This window comes from Canis lupus, chromosome X (assembly GCF_011100685.1).
Source record: "Canis lupus familiaris isolate Mischka breed German Shepherd chromosome X, alternate assembly UU_Cfam_GSD_1.0, whole genome shotgun sequence".
NCBI classification, from domain to species: domain Eukaryota; kingdom Metazoa; phylum Chordata; class Mammalia; order Carnivora; family Canidae; genus Canis; species Canis lupus.
Window position 1 is genome coordinate 95,762,059 of NC_049260.1, and position 6,872 is coordinate 95,768,930.

The window sequence follows — 6,872 nt, forward strand, 5'->3', positions numbered from 1 at the left end:
ATACTGGCATCCAAAAAAAGAATACATCTGAAATTTGCCTAACAGTTTTCCAAGTGCATTCACATCTATTGCCTCATTTGAGGTAGTGGGTCACAAAGTGTTTTCCCTTTCAGGTAACAGACCCAGTCACACCCAGTGACTTGCTCAAGGCAACACAACTAGGTAGTGGCCATTCTGGGACTAGAACCCAGCCTTCCTTCCTCTCATATCTGTATTCTCCTTGCCAAACCATCCTGCCTCTAGCTGCCAGTGGCCTGGTGGTCTCCAGAAACCTTGAAATCCCAACAGGATCCTGTTAAATGGAAAGCAGATCCTAAGTCTATGTCCCACTTGTTTACCAAAAAACATTGGTTACACATTCATTGGTTACACATTGGTTACTCATTTCTTACACATTCCACATGAGGTTGTATAGTCAATATCTCCTGCTTTCCCCACAAAGAATCTGTCAAGTCATACAGTCTCCAGAACCTCCTTATTATCAGCCATTCCATCTGAGAAGCTATGTCTCTACTTCTCAGCTACTATAGCCTCAATCTCTTGTTAAAGCCCCAGAGCAGTGCTTCTTAAACCTCAGAGTGTGTTGTGAATCACCTGGGGAATTTATAAAAACGTGGATTAGGATTGAGTAGGTCTGGGATGCTACCTGAGAGTCTACATTTCTCACAATCTCCCAGGCCATGTTGATGCTGCTGGTCCAAGGAGTTGTAAGATTCTAGAGAAAATTATCTCAGGGCATGTAACTTAAGGAAGGAAAGGAAAGAAGGGGGGAGGGAATGAAGGACAGAGGGAAGGGCAGAGGGGAAAGGAAAGACAAAAAAAGAAACAGAAAGAGAGGAAGGGAAAGAAAGAAAAGCTGGGGTCAGCAAACCTTTGGGCAGAATGTTGCAGTCCTCAAGTGGGGGCCCAGAAATGAAATTTCCACAGCTTCTGGCTCTCTGACCTTCCTTTAGTCATCTTGGTTGATCCTCTGAGTCTATGTGAAGTCTCCAGACAAGAAGGAAAAGCCTCTGAGGATACCAGAAAAATCCTTCCATGTATCAGTTCAAGAGGCACAAAGCAAGCTGAGCAGGAAACATAAACCTCATTGCTGTCCTCAGCCAGCTCAGTCACATAATGGTAGGGGAATGTTGATTAAGTGAAGGGTGACCCCTTTATCCATTCATCTTTTAATTCCCATGAAGTTCTGGAAGATCTCCTAATGACTTCTAATTTGTTACCTAGTTATTAGGCTTCCAGTTATGTGAATTGGCCTACATCTATCATGGTCTATGTGGAGGCACAGAGATCAAGCAGCACCCTGAGATTTTTACTTTTATTGCTAATCATCGAGTCAGCCTTAGGAGTTTGGAGTACCAGTAATTTCTTCAGGAAAAATGACCCCAGGGCAATTACTTGCAAAAATATGATCCAGGTAAGACCTGGATAATGAAAAGCATCCTTGAAAGAAGAGGGAGTCATCGCTCATGTTGTATGGGTGAGAATAGTCAGGATTAATGAACTTGTTGTGGGAACACATGCCTCAGCCTCAGATTCAGCACCCACCAGGGAGCAGACAGCTCCCGGATGTCTGCTGCCTCTCTGGGTTACTGACCAACTACTGAAAGTGTGCGCCCCCACCCCCCACAAGCATGCCTTGGCAGTGACTGACTGCCAGATGTTCCAAATTCACTGCACCCTCGGGTTGGCTCTGCTGTTTTAAGAGATTCTCCCCAATTTCCTCACTGCCATCAAGAACTACTTCTTATGCACCTGTCATCACTAACACACCTACCTGAAGGGGAACAGAACAATTAGCAACTTCATAGCCCTGATTCTAGGTGGGAGGTGTCTTACTAGACATCTACTAGAGCTAGTTCTAGCTTCTTTGGTTTCTTCAACTATATTTTTGAAATGCTTCTCATTTTCAAAACCTCAAGATACTTGAAGTTAAGGGAAAAGATTTCTATTTTTCCTCTAAGATGGTTCCGTTTAGTCCTCCCAGAAAGTGTTAACTTTGCTCATGCCACCATTTTCAAAATGATCGATTTTCCTTTCTGCAGCCCATGCATAAACATTCTTCCTGGGGAAATTGTTGGCTCAGGAGAAAAACAAGGATTCCCTTGGTATAGAAGGAAAGGATGGAGAAGAGGGGTGTGCACCTGAAAAGGAGGCAGAAAAATGCCCCGCAGTCTTCAGAGTCAGGGGCAAATGAATCCCCTGCACTAGTTAATACCTCCTACAGGAGGGCAGCCTCAGCATCCCAACAGGCCTATAACATCTGGGGCAAGGACCCCTGCCAAGCCCCTTCATGGGTATCACCGTTCTGGCCTCTTTCTGGAATGTGCTTTAAAGTCCATATGCTATTTTCAGATTGGAATAACTAAGGGCGTAGGTATTAAGAGGGACAAGCTGTCACCTTTCCAGTAATGAACAGCAAATTTTCTTCTCGCAGTCAAATGGATTTCAATGAACAAGCCACACAGAACATCGCTTATCCTCTGTCTTAGGTAAACAGTCCCTTGTCACAGGCTCTGCAATCAGAATTACACTCCACAGGTTACTTGCCCTGAACATCTCTATATGAATGCTACTAAGACTTCCTAGTATACTCGCATCCTAAGTGATCAATGCCTTGAGTTAGACTTCACGCGACATCTGTGACGTCTTAGTACAATGCACAGTAGTGAAGGAACCTAATTTAACCTCATTGCAAAGCATTTGCATCAGGTGAGAGAAGTGAAACAGACTTGTTGCCTCAAGCCAGTCAAACCGAGTGCAGCCCCAGAGATGCCAATTTGAGAAAACATTCACGGTTCTCGTCCCACATAGACGGAACCATAAGAAACTTTGCAATTCCTAAGAGAAAGCCCTTTCAAATGGAAGTTTCCCCCTTGCCTTTGCAGATCCCGTCCCACTGGCGGCATGTGATGAGAGGAATCACCGAAAACGTGGCTGCTTCAAGGATCCTGAGCCAGATTTCACTTTCCTTGGTGTCGGGCATGACACGAATATTGCTGATGGTGCAATGACCTTTCAATAGGAAAAACTGATTTTTTTTTCCTTCAGTGCCTTATGGAACACTCTGAGACTCGCGACAATGCAAACCATCATTGAAATTTTTTGCTTTGCTTGAAAAAATTAAAATAAAACCAACAAAAAAATGGACATGCAAGATTCCAGTATGCGAAAAAAAATCTTATTAAAAAAAGTCAATTGAACAAAAGCCATTCTTTGATACCACTGCTCAGTATATGAACACCATGTTCTTTAATACACACACACACACACACACGCACGCACACGCACACACACACATGCACACACAAATTTAAAATTCCAGTTCAGCAAATAGGCCCATCTCAGCTAAAATAATTAATTCCTCCTGATTTAAAAAAAAATCTCTGACTCCCTGTGTTTGGGAAGACAGACTGGCATTTCTTCTAGGATCTGCTGACCAGATGTTTTTGGTAGTTCCTGTTGGTAGTGATGTTCTGTGCACCCTATTTCCTTTCCACGTTGCTGAAATGTGTATATCTTTAGAATGTAAATGCGACACTTAAGAAAATTCAAACACTTTGGAAAAGGGACTAAACCGTGACTTCTCTGTGTTCTGGAAATGGTTTTGTGAAAATGCTTTGATAACTTCCCACTCGGTGAGGGGATGAACAGAGCTTTCGAAATTGACTTTTGTGTGTAGCAAGGGACGGCACACTATCTGGCATACCTCTCGGTGCTTTCCCAAAACGGATCCCGGGGCTTTCCAAGAAGCCTAGAATTGCAGCTCACAGATCTGTTTTTCTTGCTTCAGTGTGCATTTTCAGTCAATATAGTTGAGTATTTAGCATTGAGGTGAGGGAAATGCTGCCTACACTCCCCAATGTGTTTAGAAGATCTTTCTCAGAAACAACACTGTGTTTAGCTCTGCTTTCTCCGCTAAGTATGCCTTTCAAGTGTACACCTCGGAGACAGGACCGCGTCGCAAGGCAGGCCAGTGGGTTCAGACCCCAGTTCTCAGTGTGACTTTACTCTTGCTAGGTCTGTCTTCCCAGCTGTCGCCTGTTACTGCCCATGGCTCTGCGTCAGACTGCATGTGTCCTTTTCTAGTTTGCAAAGACTAAAATGCATTCCCAAACCTACCGCTAAACCAAGGGCCTCAGCATCACTCCTAGGTCCTTGCTTGGGGCAGCCTCTCTCCTGGCTTTCTCGGAAGATCGCTCCACTGCTCCACAGGCTATCAAGTCACTAATTGCGTACCTGCCGTTGGCATTATCAGAACAGTCAGAGGAAATAGTCTCCGCTCACTAATTACCTCCTATATAATGACGTATGCTTTCTGTAGTTCAGTAGTTTGCTCTCATCAGTGACGTGCATTGGGAAGTTTCCAGACTGTAAAAACTAGGAGCTCGAATTCATTTCCCAAGTGTGACCTTTAGATGCTTAGCCGACTTGCTGCCCATTTGCTCTTGTCTTCAGCAAAGGAAGGAAGAAGTCTCGTTCCAATGAAACGTTTCCAGAAAAGTGTAATATAAACTTTCATTCCAAAAATTGTGTCATAAGCGAATAACTCACCTGTCAAATTTTAAATGGTATTGAACAAACAAAAAGAAAGCTGTTGTGTTTTTGTTTTGTTTTGTTTTCATGAAACTGTGATTTTCAACTTCTGAATGCTATGATGTCCAGAGCAGGAAGCTAACGCCGTGCAAATGTGAAGTTCTATAAAACAAATCAACCGACCTACACACAAATGTTTTCATAGGCACTGTATAAAGAGAAATATATGTTTATTGACTCAAATCAGTTTTTCAGAGAAAACTTCACTGGGAATGAAGAGGCGGGTAAATTGGTTTGTTATTTTTTAAAAACCTGCATGTTTAAAAAAAAACATTGATTGCTTCAAATTTCTGCTACTAACTTCAAGCTATGGGAGTTTGGCAGTAGTCACTTGAGGATTTTTTTTCCAATTCTTTTCTTTTTGTTGTTAAAGCTGTACTTCAGTGAACAGAAAAATTGCCAAGCAAACTAATGGCTGTAAAAGCGTAAATTGCATGTGTGGGCATAAATTACGGAGCCTCATTGCCATGAGGTATTGTACAAAGTTTTAATACATTTTGTAAATAAAATTGTAAAGAAAGAATTCCATTTCTGTGCTTTGACTCTTTAAAATTTACTTGGGTGCAGGTGCCAAGAAGTTATTGTTCACTAATTTACTTCCCATCAGAAGCTTTGCCAATGACGTCACAGTCACCTTGCTGGTGATTCTCATAAAGGATTACACCATGCCCGACCGACACTCAGCTGCAACCACACACAAGCTCAGAGCCCTTGTCCTAAATAGAAGTGTGCCATCGAGGCCTTAGGTTAGGTTTGCCAGGATCTCCAACAGTGAGACGATGTCCATAAACAGCAAGAAGCAGGACTTCAGTTGATAGGGAAAGTTTAACTCCAGAGCCTTCCATTTCCATTCTTTGTCTCCTCCACCCTTTGAGACCCTCTCCCCAGGGGCTTTGACCCTAACCTTGGTTTCCCATACTCCTATTTCCAGATCTGACCTCCCAGCAAAGTGTCCAAACTAAGGATCGATGTTCTTCAATAACACTTCCAACTGCCTGCCCCACATCATCACAAAGTATGTGTCTTAGTACTCTTAGTTAAGTAGCTAAGTTTTGTTCTGCTGTCTAAATTCCTAATAGTAACTTCATGTTCTATTAGAAAAACTTTCGTTCCACCTGGGGTCACTGATCTAGTGTGCAGAGAGAAATAATGAAATCAGGACTGTACTGATTTTATGTTTCTGAGGGAGAAACGAAAGGCCACTGATCTAGTCTGATTTGTAGATTGTGAACATGGAATACAGTTTTATCCAATACATAAAGCAAGTGTTTAAATATAGGCCAATTTTATATCCTGATCACCATAGAAAACAGAGGATAATGACAGGAGGGAAGGAAGGGATTGTTTGCAGCTGAGCCAGGAAAGAAGAAAAGGGCAGTTGAGATGCTAGAGAGAGAAAGGAAGGAAGCTATCTGGGGTCACAGAGTTTCGAACAGGGAGCACAAGGCCTTGGAAACAAAGAAAACTCAGAGTGGGAAAGGAAAACTCTCAGAAGATTCTGAAGTGCAGGCTGATGGAAACACACTGAGGTTAATTTGGCCCACATGCCTCTGCAGATTACTCCCATCTTCACTGTCCTCGGAAATGCTGTCAGATGGGCTGGCCAACCATCACGCTTTATTACTCTTCAGCTGCTTTCCTTGTCTTCAGTTAGGACACCTACAGCAGTCCCACCAGTAGAGAACTGATTCTCTAGGGAGGAGATTCCGTGACCAGATTAGAGTGGTGCTTCCCTAGGTGACTGATAAAATCGGTTCAAGCACCAAATGATGCCCCTGGATCTTCCAAAATAACGAGAACTTCCAATTCCTTACCCCGAAGGAAAAGCCACTCTCAGGCATTGTGGCAGACGATGATAGAGTTCAATTTAGGTTCAGGTGGAGTTTGGGTTGTTTTTTTTCTCCTTGATGGGAGGGAGAAGCAAAAGGAATATGTGTAGTCTTTCTCAAATCAGACTGCAGGTAGCTATATATCTTGCTTACACATTGGGTCAGACTTGCCAACCAGGTCTGCAAAGAGGTCTTGAGCTTCAAATGTCACAAACACACACACACACACATGCACACACCCCTCCATGCACAAAAGTAAAATGACTCTTGGTCCCCACATTAGTTTCCTTGCCTGTCAATAATCACACCCCATCATACTGTATAGTAAAATCTTCAAATGGGAAGGGCAAATATACTCAAGGAAACCTAGGTAGGCTCAGGCAAGAACCGTGCTGCAAATTGGGTGAGGAGAGAGGGTTGGCTGTGACTTGGGGAGATGAACCTAGAGGA

General features: G+C 43.1%; 1 protein-coding gene across 6 annotated transcripts in view; it reads left to right on the forward strand.

Moving 5' to 3' along the window:
* The window catches only part of GRIA3 (glutamate ionotropic receptor AMPA type subunit 3), a 281,926-nt gene extending 276,810 nt beyond the window's left edge, over positions 1 to 5,116 (forward strand). For all 6 annotated transcript variants that reach the window (XM_038588235.1, XM_038588234.1, XM_038588233.1 and 3 more), the window contains one exon: positions 2,886 to 5,116. The gene's annotated coding sequence lies outside the window, so the exon portion shown is untranslated. The remainder of the gene's footprint in view (positions 1 to 2,885) is intronic.
* The last annotated feature ends 1,756 nt before the right edge of the window (positions 5,117 to 6,872 follow it).